Here is a 17,110-nt window from a genome sequence, read left to right on the forward strand (position 1 = left end):
AATGGGAAAGAAAGGTGAGTTATGCAATTTTGAGCGTGGCATGGTTGTTGGTGCCAGACGGGCCGGTCTGAGTATTTCACAATCTGCTCAGTTACTGGGATTTTCACGCACAACCATTTCTAGGGTTTACAAAGAATGGTGTGAAAAGGGAAAAACATTCAGTATGCGGCAGTCCTGTGGGCGAAAATGCCTTGTTGATGCTAGAGGTCAGAGGAGAATGGGCCGACTGATTCAAGCTGATAGAAGAGCAACTTTGACTGAAATAACCACTCGTTACAACCGAGGTATGCAGCAAAGCATTTGTGAAGCCACAACACGCACAACCTTGAGGCGGATGGGCTACAACAGCAGAAGACCCCACCGGGTACCACTCGTCTCCACTACAAATAGGAAAAAGAGGCTACAATTTGCACGAGCTCACCAAAATTGGACAGTTGAAGACTGGAAAAATGTTGCCTGGTCTGATGAGTCTCGATTTCTGTTGAGACATTCAGATGGTAGAGTCAGAATTTGGCGTAAACAGAATGAGAACATGGATCCATCATGCCTTGTTACCACTGTGCAGGCTGGTGCTGGTGGTGTAATGGTGTGGGGGATGTTTTCTTGGCACATTTTAGGCCCCTTAGTGCCAATTGGGCATCGTTTAAATGCCACAGCCTACCTGAGCATTGTTTCTGACCATGTCCATCCCATTATGACCACCATGTACCCATCCTCTGATGGCTACTTCCAGCAGGATAATGCACCATGTCACAAAGCTCAAATCATTTCAAATTGGTTTCTTGAACATAACAATGAGTTCACTGTACTAAAATGGCCCCCACAGTCACCAGATCTCAACCCAATAGAGCATCTTTGGGATGTGGTGGAACGGGAGCTTCGTGCCATGGATGTGCATCCCACAAATCTCCATCAACTGCAAGATGCTATCCTATCAATATGGGCCAACATTTCTAAAGAATGCTTTCAGCACCTTGTTGAATCAATGCCACGTAGAATTAAGGCAGTTCTGAAGGCGAAAGGGGGTCAAACACAGTATTAGTATGGTGTTCCTAATAATCCTTTAGGTGAGTGTATATGGGGGCTGCTTTAGTGAAGTTTCATCAGAAATGGTTAGCAATCCATCAAACGTGACAATGTATGTCAATCAGCAAATGCAACTCCCAGAAACACGTCGAAACGGAAGATACTGAAAACGGATTCCAAACTGCTCATGACACTTCATGGGGGCTGTTTCAGTATCTCTGTATCTTCAGTTTTGGCGTGTTCTTGGGAATTGCATTTGCTGATTGTCATTGTACATTTTCATGTTTGACGGATTTCTAACGGATGGATTTCTGCTTCACTGAAGCAGCCCACATACTGTAAATTACAGATTTTAAATTACACATAAATTACAGATTTTAAATTACACAATTTACAGGTTTTAAATTACACAATAAATCATGTTTTTTTTGTTTGTTTTTTTCCTGGAAAAATTTGAAAACCTGTGGATGAATTTCATGACTTATCTATATATTTTATATTGTACAATACCTAAAACAGTTATTTTGTAATAATTCTGTTAATAGTGAAAATATTAATCATACATATTTACAGTATTTGTGCATAAAGAAGTGAAAAGTTGTTCATTTTAAGTCTTTACATATTTTTTTTCAGTTTTCATTTACTATGACATGATTGACTGCACTGTACAGGTTTACTCTGCTTTCCCAACGCAGTACTGTAGGAATTATGTGTGCATTTTACGGGACTTACAAACTGTATGTAGATTACCGTAGCATTACAGTATGCTGCACATGTAGAAGTTGCTCTGAAAAACCTCATTGAAATAGGAGGCCATTGTCATATTATGTAGTGTTCTGTGTTTGAGGTATGGTGACTTTGTGAACATTTTAGAAGCCGAGTTTTGAATTAGATTTAAGTAAATTTGGTTTTAAACCAAATTGTTTTTTGGTGTTTGAGGTGAGTACACTTGTGTTTGAAGTTTTTATCTTGAGCTTTTAATAGAAGTATTTAATGTTTCAGGAAATGTATCTTAGCAATGGAGAAAAACTGCAGCACATCTGACCTTCATTCAGCTGAATTACTTTAAAGCGGTCTAATAATTCCCTTTTCACAAGATGTAAAATAAGTCTCTGATGTCCCCAGAGTGTGTATGTGAAGTTTTAGCTCAAAATACCCCACAGATATTTTTATAGCATGTTCAAATGTCCCTTTTTGAGCTCTGACACAGAGTTTCTCCGATCACCTCACACAGACATGCACTAAAAATCTCCAAAACTTTTAGCTTTTTATATTTAAACCGGAGTCAGACAAAGATGGAGAGACTCAAGAAGAAGTGAAAACATGTAGAAGCAACAGGACATTTCTGAATGGTTGGTTGATGAATTTATGTTGCTGATGTGGAGTTAACTAACTAGTCATTGATTAGCATATTAATAAAAGTAATAATTTCTTTCAAAAAATAAAGAAAACAAATGACTGAATTTTGAATGGTAGTGTATATTGTTACAAATGATTTCTATTTTAAATAAATGCTGTTCTTTTTTAACTTTTTATTCTTCAAAGAATATTGAAAAAAGTATCATAAGTTGACTATTAAAAACTATTAAAAAAAACTATTAAACAGCAGCATTGATAATAAATCAGCATATTATAATGATTTCTAAAGGATCATGTGACACTTAAGACTGGTGTAATAAATCACAGAATCACATAAATAAATTATATTTAATATTTTAAAGTATATTAAAATAGAAAACAATTTTTTTTTAATTGTTATAATATTTCACAATATTACAGTTTATTCTGTATTTTTGATCAAATAAATGCAGGCTTGATGAGCAGAAAAGACTTCTTTCAAAAACATAAAAAATTGTTTGCTAATGTAGATACTATGTCATGAAGTTCATCCTCGGGTTTTCTCGTTTCTCCAGAAAAACCAAACAAAGACGTTTTGACATATATTTCACAATGTATGTAATTTATGGGCTGATTCAATGGAGTTCTATCAGATATGGTTAGAAATCCATCAAGCGTGACATTGTACAGTTTGTCAATCAGCAAATGCGATTCCCAAGAAACATATGAAACTGAAGATGTTTGTTTTTCTAGACTTTTTGTTCTAAGAACGTTCTTCAAGTAAATTTGCTTTTCTTTTTTTTTATAATTTTTTTTTTTTTTTAACACAACAACAAACATTGCCTGACACAAAGTAAAGGGGTAAATGAATAATACAAACATTATGGGTAACACTTTGCAATGTGGGTGCATTAATATGCTTTAATTCATGCTTAACTAATGCACAGATAATCATGTATGACTCCTGAAGAGCTAAACATAATGATTACTGCATAAGAAACTAGTTTAGTTCTTCATGAGTCATACTTTAACTCATGATTATCTCTGCATTATTTAAGCATGAATTAATGCTTATTACTGCACCCATATTGTAAAGTGTCACCACATTAAGAATTTGATTTCACTTACATAAGTTATTACAACTAATTAGTAAGTAATGAAAATGTATTTTTGAATGTGGCAACAGCCTGTATTAGTGTAACATCTTTAATTCATAAACAGGAATGATGTGAAACATTTATCTTGCCGTGTTTGCTATTGAATTAACTGATTGTTAAAAGTACTAAATAGAACAAAGATATAGTTGTATTTTAGTGATTATGTTCTCAATGTTCTCAAATGTTCTCATTACATATTATAATAATTGTGATATTTTAAACAATTATTATGTGGGATATGTATAGCTATAGAAGCATGAGATTATGAATGAGCAGCTCTGCTACAATTATGATCACTTTGGAGTGTAATGTTTGAAAATTTCCCACTTGTGAAAATTGCACCAAAGCGAAAAAGAGAAGATATAATTTTTATTGACAATCTCAAATTCCTTTAAATAATTATTTGTCAGTTTCAGAAATTACAAAGCAGTTATACATGATCTATATCTGTGAAAATGTATATTCTATATAGACAAATGTATTAAACTTAACCAGAAGAGATGCAAATGAAAAAGTTTGAGAGTATAAGCATTAAGAAAGGCAGTTTATCTATTTGTTTATATAGATGAAACAGTTATAATGTATAGTGAAAAAGATTTGTGTACTGGACAAACATTATTGAAAATATTCTAGAATGTCTGTAAACCTTGCATTTTTGATGACCTGAAATTAGTGCTCAAGTTTAGAAAAGTTATGGTTAGAATATGAATAGCAATTACTGTAAAGCAAAGGTTTTTTGCTGATTAAATCATTTCTAAACATGATACATGTTTTAGGTATTGTTAAATAAGTAAACAAATATTAAAGGTTTGAGTTTTATATACATATTTGTGTGTGTGTGTGTGTGTATTATATGTTCTTTAATTATGTTTATATATACATATAAAGATGATAAGTCTTGAAGTTCATCCACAGGTTTTCTTGTTTTTGTTGTTTTGACATATTACTGTTCTCATTTCACAATGAATGCCATTATTGAGCTGCTTGAGTGAAGTTTCATCAGAAACGGTTAGAAAGCCATCAGATATGCCTTATTATGCCAGTATGTCTACCAGCAAAAATGCAACTCCTAAGAAAATTATGAAACTGTAAATGAGATGCTGATAACAGCCATTTTGATTCCACACAATCACTGGTTTTACAGTTTTATTTTTGTTTTGTTTTTTGGTTTGACAGGTTTTTTTTTTTTTTTTCTCCAGAGTAAATAACTTAGCAGTTCTATAGAATCTACAGTGGTGGTCATTAATGGCACTCCTGGTAAATATGATAAAAAATGGCTTAAAAAAAATCTTTCATTCAAAAAAATTCACAAAAATCTAACCTTTCATTGAAGTAAAAGAATTGAAAGTGGGGGGGAAATCACATTATAAAATAAATGCTTTTCTCCAAAACACGCTGGCCATAATTATTGGCTCCCTGTTATTAAATACTTTTTGCAACCTCCTTTTGCCAAGATAACAGCTCTGAGTCTTCTTCTATAATGCCTGGTGAGTTTGGAGAATAACTGACAAGAGATCAGAGACCATTCCTCCATACAGAATCTCTCCAGATCCTTCAGATTCACAAGTTCATGTTGGTGCTTCTTCTCTTCAGTTCACCCCACTCATTTTGTATAGGGTTCATTTTAGGAGACTGGGACGGTCATGGCAGAAGCTTCATTTTGTGCTCAGTTACCCATTTTTGTGTTGATTTTGATGTTTGTTTTGGACCCTTGTCCTAATGGAAGATCCAACCACGGCCCATTATAAGATTTCTAGCAGAGGCAGACAGGTTTTGATTTTTTATCTGTTTGTATTTGCTAGAATCCATAATACCATGTATCTGAACAAGATGTCCAGGACCTCCAGCAAAAAAATAGGCCCAGAACATATAAGATCCAGCAGTATATTTAGGCATGGGGTACTTTTTATCCTTGTGTGCACCAAACACATCTGCTGGGTTTGCTGCCAAAAAGCCCTTTTTTTGTTTCATCTGACCACAGAATCCGGTCCCTTTTGAAGATCCAGTCGTGTCTGACAACTGAATATGCTGGAGTTTATTTTTGGAGGAGCGAGGAGGATTTTTCTTGAAACCCTCCCAAACAACATGTTGGGATGTAGGGTTGTTTGATAATTTTTTTTAGGCTTTCTGACCCCAAGACTCAACTAATCTCTGCAATTCTCCATCTGTGATTATTGAAGAGTCTTTGGCCACTCAAACCTTCCTCGTCACCGTCCATTAAGACAGTATAGACACACGTCCTCTTCCTGGCAGATTCGTAACATCTTTAGTTGATTATAACTTCTTAATTATTGCCCTGATGGTCAAAATAGGGATTTTCAATTCTTTAGCTATTTTCTTACAGCCACTTTCTATTTTGTGAAGCTCAACAATCTTTTGATGCACATCAGAACTATATTCTTTAGTTTTACTCATTGTGATGGATGATTAAAGAAATTTGGCCTTTGTGTATTCGTCCTATTTAAACTCCTGTGAAACAAGAAGTGAACACCCTGGTGTGCTAAATAAAGATAAATATTAATGGGAATATACTTCAGAGATATTTTACTCGTAAAAAATTCTATGGGTGGCAATAATTGTGGCCGACGTGTTTTGGAGAAAAACATTTATTTCATAATGTGATTTCCTCCCCACTTTCAATTATTTTACTTCAATGAAAGGTTAGATTTTTGCAATTTTTTTTAATGAAAGATCAAAAGGATAAACAATGCAGATTTATTTTTGTACACTCATTCTGACCACCACTGTATATATGTGGAAGTAAATAGATGATTCATTGATTAACCTGGCTGGGTGGCTGTCCCCCTGAGTGCGGTGAGGAAGGAATTACACGAAAGCCTCCTTGTGTTTCTTCACCTCCCGAAACCTGCTGACGACTGTGTTCATCATATGAGATTGGGGCATCAAGCGGGAACACTCTGACCCTGTCCTTGATGCCCGTGAGGTTCAGCCACAGGTGTTGCGAAATTAGTGCAAAAAGTTTAGAAAAGTTATCACGGTTTGATTATAAATACTGTACAGCAATGTTACGTGTTAGATGAAGTACTCACAAAACATACAAAATAACTGTTTTAGGTATTGTACAATATAAAATATATAGATTAGTCATGAAAAATTTTCAAATTTTCCAGGAAAAAAAACAAAACAAAACCGTGATTTAATGTGTAATTTAAAACCTGTAATTTATGTGGGCTGCTTCAGTGAAGCAGAAATTCATCCGTTAGAAATACGTCAAGCATGAAAATGTACAGATGACAATCAGCAAATGCAATTCCCAAGAACACAGCAAAACTGAAGATACAGAGATACTGAAAACAGCCCCATGAAGTGTCATGAGCAGTTTGAAATCTGTTTTCAGTATCTTCAGTTTCGACGTGTTTCTGGGAGTTGCATTTGCTGATTGACATACATTGTCACGTTTGATGGATTTCTAACCATTTCTGATGAAACTTCACTAAAGCAGCCCCCACATATATGACAATCATTGTGAAAACAACACAATAACAGGTCAAAACGTTTTTCTTTTCCCCTTGGAAAAAAACATCCATATTGTTAAAAGCACTATATAAATGAAGGTGACTGACTTGACTTGACCCACGATAGTCGAATATATAGACGTTGAAGGCACAAAGACATGGGAAGTATAGGTTTTCCCATCTATGAGTTGACTCGTCATGGAAGTCTTCAAAGAAGGGGAGAGACTGTTATTGTGGTCCCTCTGCCTGGCCACCAGACAGAAACCTGTCTCCCAGTTTAGAGAGTTTGTGGGTCTCTTGTTCACGTAGCCAGTCTATTTGTAATCTGGCCACCGGGGGAGTTACCACGTTGAGTAATTCCTCAACAGCTTTTTCATCACGTGAGGAACGGTCGGAGGTAGGTAACTCGAAATCCAAACTGGATTCAAGAGATTGGTTATCCTCTGCACGAGCCGAAGAGGCGACCAGGGCGCGCTTTGGGATCATGCGAGAGGACATGTGGATCTGGAGAGAGAGCGAGCGATTTGTCTCTCACTCCTCACTCCATTCGCGAGCCCCATGGTGGAATGGTGGGTGCTAGCCCTTGGAAAAAGCCAAGACGAGGACGTAGCATTTTAACTGTAAACAACTCACAATGCTCGCTCTAACGCAAGGGCAGCATGCTCTTGCCCCAAACATACACAACAGTATTGTTGTGTGTCTAATTCAGCCATAGGGCGTGAACACGGAGACACACACCGTTTGTTTTGTAGATCGCTCATATTTCCTTCTTTTTTTTTTTTTTTTTTTCTCTCACTTGTAAGACAGAGTGAAGATGAAAAGAGAAATGATTTTCTGCGCACTGCCAGCAAAAACTAACTCCTTCCAGAAGAAATAGTTTTTCAGAGATTGAGCACACACACACACAGTATGGTCTGAAGACAAAAGACCTGCTGATGCATCTGTGGCACATCTAATTATAGACTCAGACACGCACGCATTCTGATGACGTCACTGCCTGAGGCTATAAAACTTCAGTCTATTCCACTGACGTGTTGTACACACATATTCACAGCTGGTCACGCACAAAAGCTTTCCCATAGCGCTTAAATCAAACGCAGCATTGAGTGTAGCTTTTGAATGAGAACAACCATTACGTCTATGGAATGTCCCCATAATGATAGGAATACCTGTGTGTGTGTGTGTGTGTGTGTGTGTGTGTGTGTGTGTGTGTGTGTGTGTGTGTGTGTGTGTGTGTGTGTGTGTTTGTGTGTGCGCGTGTGTCTCTTTCTCTCTCTGTGTGTGTGTGTGTGTGTGTGTGTGTGTGCGCGTGTGTCTCTCTCTCTGTGTGTGTGTGTGTGTGTGTGTGTGTGTGTGTGTGTGTGTGTGTGTGTGTGTGTGTGTGTGTGTGTGTGTGTGTGTGTGTGCGCGTGTGTGTCTCTCTCTGTCTTTGTGTGTGTGCGTGTGTGTCTCTCTCTGTCTGTGTGTGTCTCTCTAGCCCCTTTCACACAGCGCATTGAACCCGGGGAATTGCCGGCAAATTGCCGGAACGCCTTTTGAGTGAACGCAAACACGACCCGGGATTGATGCCGGCATCGATGCCGGGTTGGGGACCTACTAGTAACATTGCCGGGTTCAGTCCCGGAACGCGCGCTGTGTGAACAAAAGCCGTAATAATGCCGTGTCGCAGTGATGACGCTGAAGCGCGGGATCGTTCGCCAGCTGTGAAGCGGTACGTAATGCGCAAGTTTATGATCGAATCAGAGAAATAAATGCACAAGCGTGGTTTCTCGAGAGAGAAATCGCAGCTCATAAGCAAACTGAAGACGCTGCTGAGACATTACAAGTCACATCGATGTCACGTGTCTTTCCGGGACATACACGGGTTGTGTGTGAACGTGCTCTCTGATTCCGGAAAATCACTGGCAGTGTGAATGAACCAAAATCAAACGAACCTGGGTCAAATCCCGGGTCACTTTATCCGTGTATTTTCCGGAATCTCTGTGTGAAAGGGGCTTCTGTGTGTGTGTGTGTGTGTGTGTGTGTGTGTGTGTGTCTCTGTGTTAGAGCCCTGCATTTCAGCCCGAGCCCGACGGGCCCCGACTTTTTTACGCCCCTAGGGCCGGGCTTCGGGCCAATTTTCACGTCATAGTTAAAATGCGGGCCGGGCCTCGGGCCTTTTTTGGGTTATCCTGCTTTTTATATTTTTAGACATTAATTTAAAAAAATATATGAGAAGTTGACGTTGACGATAGAAAAACAAACATAGAAAGACATTTCGTACCCTCATAACTTATGGCGTTTTTTTCCTGTCAAATGTCGAGAGCGCATTATTGTAGCGTGAAAGTAGGCTACATTAATATAATGCGCGAGCGCGAATCTCTCTGCTCGCACACGGAATATAATGTGCCGAGCGCGAATCTCTCTGCTCGCGCGCGGGAACTGGACGTGCCCTGCACTTAAAACGTGTTTTAAATACTGGCCATTATAGCCATCAGCTAATCTTAAAATTACACTGACATGATATGACTGACATGACAGTCTGTCTCACGCACGCACACAGAAGGTTTCCCGTCAGCGCGACCCATGATTCACCTCATGTGCAAATAATGGAGAATATTAAGAGAAAAATCGCATGCGTGAGAAGAATTCGTGATAGAAGAAAGGAGGACTGGGTTAAAACCTTCCACTGTGGATGCTTAGCTATTCTTTTTCTCCACGATGCTCTGTTAGAGACTGTTCTAACTTTTCGTTTGATTGGACTTTATTTTCGTTTAACTATTGGAAACCTCTGATGTTTTTCGTTTGATTGGACTTTGTTTTTCGTTTAACTGTTGGAAACCACTGGAAAAAAAGAATGGCCATGTTCTGTGGTGCATTTTTGAGGTAAGATAATCTGCAAGTTTGTTTTTAATTTATTTAATTTAATAGGCTATTGCTCATTTCGTTTGCAAGCGCTGTTGCGAGCAGCCTGAGCCTGCCTCAGTATTTCAAAAAAAAAAAATTACTCACTGTGGTTTAATAAATAAACATTTATTAAACTAACTGTCTGTGTGATATGCTTGAAGTTTTTTATATCTATTGATTTTATTGTAGACAAGTAAAGTATTATAGCATTGATTTGAGAGGCTCAATTGATCAAACATGTTTTACTTGCTGTCGGCTCGGTTTGCTTGGTCGTCATTTAAAAAAAAAAAATGCTCCAAACATTTGTCTAAATTAACCTAATAAAGAAATGAAAAGAAACATTAATTTACATAACTAACAAAGAAACATAACTAACAAAACTGAGCTATTTTAATGGCTGCAAATAGGGCAGGCTGCCGCTGTGTAATGAAAAAAAAAAAAAAAAAAAAAAAAGGGCTCGGGTCGGGCTCGGGCTGATAATTCTGATGAGCTGTCGGACACGGGTCGGGCTAGGGCCTGAGCGTCTCGGGCCAGGGCCGGGCTCGGGCCTAAATTTGAGGCCCGTGCAGGGCTCTACTCTGTGTGTGTGTGTGTACCTCAGATTACCTCAGACAGACACACACTGAAAATTTCAAAAACTTTTAGCCAGGGGCAGAGCTAGACTCTCAGTAAAGTGAAAAAGAAAGCCACATTTTTTGACAAGTTTGTATTGACGAACAAAGAAAACCGTTCGCCAGTCAAGTAAAAAAAAATCAGCACCACGGACAGAGGCATCTGATTGACAGTGATGGTGCTGAACAGGCCAAGTGCGCTCAATCAGTGCCACATTATATAATTGACATAGCACTATTATATATATTAAACACACATTTTTTTACAACTCCAGGTGCTACATGAAAACTTAACTGGGATGAAAACTTTGAGAAAAACAACTGATTTATAACATTCTGACTGAGTGACTTATTCATAACTAAAATATTTTTTTTTTCTTACCATTTTGTTGTCTGCTTAACGATCCTCCAGAACAAATAAATCTAACAGTGTTGAGTTGTGGACAAAGTCCTTTTAGGCAAGTCGTGCCACTCGGCCGCCATCTTGGCAACGCCTCCGGGCAGCTATTTCAGACTAAATAGCTTTCGTCTTTAAGGCTCCTATCTAAATGAATGGGCAGAGAGTCAGAACTGCACTTTCACTGGTCACCGGGACATAAAAACTGCATGTATAGAAACAGCAGTAAAATATGATAAAAATCGCTGAAAAAGTTTGATGACTTTGCCCCCAAATAAGGTTTAAAATGCCTTTTCCCCCACAGGTTATACCTTTACTACGCATGCGCAAGGGTTCACGTTCACGACACCAAACTTCATTTACGTCACTATCCAGAATGCCGGTGTTGTGCCAAGCACTTAAACAATTATATGTATTTAAATGTATGAAACCTAAAATAAACATTATGTGGTTAAAACACTGAACAGCCAGTTCTATAAGCAAATTGCAGAGAGTCAAGTTTACCAGTCATTGCCTGGGAGAGTTGCTGACAAACCACTCTCTCAATTTTCGGTTTCGGACCAGAATTTTCATTTTGGTGCACCCCTACTTAATAAGCATATTCATATATCTTAAAACTTCTGGTTACATGAGCCTAAGCTCTTTTCAATAAAATACATGCAAAAGTAAATATCAGATCATTTTAGAATACAGTATAGGAGGTGATACAGATGAGGAGGTGAACAGAAATACGAAAAATAGAATATCAGATCTCTGTCATATGGCCAAAAAGAATTGAACCCCCCCCCCCCCCCCCCCCAAAAAAAAAAACAAAAAAAAAACTGTAACAATGTATTTTGTATCTAACACGATGTAACCTTGCTCTCACTTGAAATGTGTCCCCACATTAAGTCCTTGGATTTAAGGGTATTGGACCTGGAAAGTCCTTGAAAGTTCCTTGAATTTGAAGTTAACCAAAGTGTGGGAACCCTGTGAATCCTTCTTTCACAATAGTTGTTTTGTAATATTCAGTTCCTGTGAAAAATTGTGAAATACTGTTCCAGTAGTTGAAGATACACAACAATATGCTGATTACACAACAATAATATTTGGCTGTAATATTCAGTTCCTGTGAAAACCTGTTCCAGTTAATGAGTGTTGACAGGTTATTCAGTAGTAAACTCCACACGCTGGAATAGTTTCTTAACTGAATATTAAACATCACCTGCTCACGTTTGCAAACTGTACTCACAGATTTGTGGCCTATGCCTTATTTTAGAAATCAGTTTTTCTGTATATTGATTTATTGTGTTTTGTTAAGATGAATACAACTGTCTTAACTGAATTGTTCTATGATTTGGCGATGGGGTGTGTAATGTAGATGACATGAAACCGCATGTGGTTGAACTGAATTCACTGAAAAAAATGATTCGTTGATTATCGTATCGTTACGAAATTATCGTAAGTGGTTGCACACAATTGATTTTAGCCACATTTAAACAAATCACAGCAAACATTTGGACGTTTAATGACCGTTGAAAAGACGTCCGTCCGAGAAGTCCCGTCATGGTTGAAAAATAGTTCCAAAATGGAAGTTGAAACGACGTCTTTTCTGGCCGTGAATTCCACGTCTTTTCTGGCCGTGAATTCCACGTCTCTTCTGCGCGTCCCTGGACGTCTAAATGCGTTGTCATATGTGTTTAAATGTGTTGCTGCATAATTTAAGTGTATAAGCCTGCATATAAAATAATCACACACCTATTGTGTAACATCGTGAAAGGCAATCAAGTCTTGAGGTCTACACATCTTGACAAAGGTTCTAAAAAGGTCCAAAATTGGTCCAGTCAGACCTGAACGTCAATAAAACGTTTTAATCACGTGTACATCAAAAACAATAACACATTATTTGTGGACATAAGCAAAAAAGAAGCATGTTCTGATTAAGCACAACATTTTATTGATCTTGAACAGCCAAAATTTCTCTTTATTTTTTTCAATGTTTAACATTTCGTGAACTTAGAATTATAAGGTTCTATCTCCACTTTTGGTCGAAATTGAGTTTTTGACAATCTGATTCATTAGGTGTTTATTAATGCCTGTGTGGTGTTATTTTTGTAAAAAAAATATTTTGTTAGTAGTTATTAATAAAATAAAAGGTTCCATCTCACAAAACATAAACCGAGTTTAAAAACTTTGATCCTCAATAAACTACAATAAACGGAGATAGAACCTTATAATTCTAAGCTCTCGATTTGTTAACCAAACTAAATACCAATAGCAAAATACTGAATTATTATATAAAGATAGTTCACCCAAAAATGAAAATTATGTAATTTACTCACCAAATTCCAAACCTGTATGAGTTTCTTTCTTCTGCTGAACACAAAAGAAGATATTTTGAAGAATGTTTGTAACCAAGCAAATAGAGCATCCATTGACTACCATTATTGGAGAAAAAATGATTATTAATGGGAAGCGACATGCTTGGTTACAAACATTCTTCTAAATATCTTTGTGTTTAGCATAGAAAGGTATACAGGTTTGAAACATGAGGTTGAGTAAATGATGACAATTTTCATTTTTGGGTGAACTATCCCTTAAACACATTGTTTGGCTCATTTTTTGTATCCACCACCCCCAGCTCTTCCAGGAGCGTGTTTCAGGTGTTCTGCCATTGCTGCATCAGTTTCAGAGTCTGTAGCATGTGGGCTCCACCTCTTCACAGCATCTAAGGGAAGAGAATATATTTCTTTTTAAAATAAATGAAAATTAAAAATTTGAGGTAAATGACATGCACTTATTTTCAAAATATTTTTATGGTCTTCAGCTAAATTCAAAACAGCATTTGTCCCCTGCCTCTTCAATACCACTGTGGTGCCCTTGAGAAAGAGCCTTAACTAGGTGTGTAACAGTGAGAAAGTGAACAGGACATTTCTGATAAAGACAGGTGGGCTGGGATGTCCCCTGAATAGACATGTTTAGCAATTCTAAAATTACAAAATATTTTTAAAGCAGTTACTGAAAACATACATGTTCAAATCCAGCTAATTTCATTCTACTTCAGATAATTTACTTTCTGAAAGAAACTCTCAAAAGGCTACATTAATAATTTACAGTAATAACTTTGACTGTATCATTAAACATACTTTATACTATGGTATATACCGTTGTATAAGTTCAAATTAACTTTTAGCCTACTAGCTAATTTTAGCCAAACTCAGTTAGCCAATTTCAGTTGACAATGTGGGCATCATTTCTTTCGGTTCATTCATGTCAAACAAGTAGGCTAAAACTCTAGCACGTGAATCTAATAATACAAAATGTACGTACCCAACAGTAGATTTCTAATAATATGGGCCTCAATTCCTCCTCTCTTCGTGGTTGTTCAAACTTCAGTGTTCCGGAGTGAGTCTATGGGGAAAACGCGTTAACATCTCGTGAGATAATCTAACCTATCGCGGGATTTGGTAATGTCGGGAGATCTTTTGTTACATCTTGGCAGCACAGTTTTGGCAATTACATCCAACTCAGACATAAATGGTGACCAGATATATTTCTGTTTTACATGTATATGCATACATTCCATAAAAAAAAAACACACACAAAAAAAACCACACAACGTATCAGCCTACCTGGTTGAAATAATGACTAGAATGCAGAGGCTTTGCATTCACTTAACCACACTAGGAACTGTGTGATTATAATTTATTTAAACAAGATAAAGTAAATATATTTACTTTGTATACAATTCGTGTATTTCATAAAGATAATTCCTGTTTTTTTTCTGTCTTGCTTGACTAGACGTGTAAAAGACATCAGTGGACATCTATTCACAGCCTTGACGTGTAAAGGACGTCAGTGGACGTCTTCACAACCTCTTAAAAACTACTTGGGCAATTAAATTAATTTTTGCAGTATTAACCATGCAAGGATCAAGCACAGCTTTTGCATATTTCACAAGGATTCCATGATGGAGGGTCATGATGGACTATAAATGCACGTGTAAAAGACGTCGCCAGGTGACGTCCTCTCACCCGATACACTATATTGAACTACACGTAGCTAAAAGTCAAAATAACAATTGTACATGCAACCCCAGAGAACTGTAGACATGTACAAATGTATCTGAATGCATTTTTAGGAAATGTGTGTTACATATTTTTACCGATTTATGCCGTCATACCGCGACTATTTTTGGCCAGGGACACGACGTTGCCGTCGGACCAATGTTTGCTGGGATGCATTAAGTTGAACTAAAATGTATTAAGTTCAACTTAATGCATTTGTTTAAATGTAGCTAAAATTATATATTATCCTGATATATTAGTTTGTGGTGAAAAATTACAAATTGTGTCATATTTTAAATATCTTGGAGTTATTTTAGATACGCACTTAACATTTGAAAAGCATATTTAAAAAATAGTCCGCGTAGTGACACCTCAACTTAGAAACTTTAAATTTATACGGAGTCAACTTTCACTGGAAGCTGCAAGAATTTATTTGCATTCTTTGATTCTTTCTCATTTTTCTTATTGTATTACTTCATGGTCACAATCAGGAAAATCTACTTTCAGACCTTTATATACCTTATACAAACGTGCTCTAAAGGCATTTGACAAGAAACCTAATAGATACCATTATTGTCTTATAATCCAAAAGCACAATTTCTTTACTTTTGACAATTTTATTATATTTTACAATTGTTGTTTAATGTATAAAATTGTAAATGATCTTGCACCTCCTCCCTTAAAAGCATTTGTTGCTTCACGTAGAGAAAACATAAGACAAACAAGGGCTTCATCAAGAGGTGACTGAAGCACATTTTAGAATAACTGAGTTTGGTCGATCAGCTTTTTCTGTAAGAGCTGTTAAAAACTGGAATAACTTACCAATTGTTATTAGACAATGTCATACATTGACACAGTTCAAGCTGCATTTGAAAATGTGGTTAAAAAGGAGTCAGGTCTGTAATCATTAAATACTCTTGTTTTGTCAAGGTTTTATAATTATGGGGGATTGATTTTGTAATATTATGTGATCTTATAGGATGTATATTGAGATTGTTTGGTAGTAATATTGCTGTATTTATTGTTAATTGATAGACAATGTGTCGTATATTTTTCTTGTGGGTTATTATATTGTATGTAATGTGATTTGATACTTTCTGCCCAGGGACTGCAGATGAAATTTAGCTCTGTGGATAATTCTGGGACAGTTTCTTACTGTCCATTGTCCCTTTCAAATAAATAAAAATGAAATAAAATAAAAAAATGTATTAAATTCAATGAATAATTTTTTTCAGTGTTCAACTGAATAGAGTTGTTAAATCCATTTAATCCAACCTGGTTTAGATCAGGTTCAACGGGCTCACTTCTCACGAGAGCGCGATATAAACTCGCAATTCTGAGATCTTATATCACGCTCTCGTGAGAAGTGAATCAAACTGATGCTCTCTATGTACGGTGATTGGCTGTTCGCTGCACATGACACACAATCTGGATTAAACCAAGCGTTGTGAGCCCGTTGAACTATCCCTGCAGCACCAAAGTAGTTAATATTTTTACAATCAGTAGAGTATATTTTACTGAATGAAAATGGCCAAATCCAGTGTCAGATGAAACTAAGATAAGATCCTGTCCCACACATTCATGATCAATAATTCACTCATTTAATTTCTTCATAATCTTATCTTGTTTCTTCAGTGATTTATTGAGTAGATTGTGAAAATGGAATGCACTTAAATGATTGCAAATGTGTATGTTTGAGGAAAACAGCTTATAAATCATACAGAATGATGTTTTTTTGAAAATGTAGAATTATTATTTTTTTGTTATGTTTTGACAGAATATATATTTTTGTGGACAGAATAAATAGTTTTTTACAGTATAAATTATAGAAATGCAGAAAGTTAAGTCAATGAGACTGTATGGTGTCCTTCATTTAACCCTCATGTGGTGTTCAAAACCCTATAACACCTGTGGTGTTCCCGGTCAAAAATGACAGGCCCATAAAAAAAAGCTTATAAATCACTCATTATACCATATTTTCACCCAATCTTGGATTCAATCTTTTTGTCAACATGTTCTCTTTCAATTAGGACTGGTTTTATATTTTGATTTGCATCTGAATAATCATAGGCCTCATTTATTTGAGAGTAGGCATTTCAGTTTTTGAGTAATTTTTTTTAATTTTTGAATAATTTTGGAAATATTAAATAAAATCTGAAGAAAATTGGTATTG

This window comes from Squalius cephalus (genome assembly GCF_949319135.1).
Source record: "Squalius cephalus genome assembly, chromosome: 19".
Classification (NCBI taxonomy): Eukaryota; Metazoa; Chordata; class Actinopteri; order Cypriniformes; family Leuciscidae; genus Squalius; species Squalius cephalus.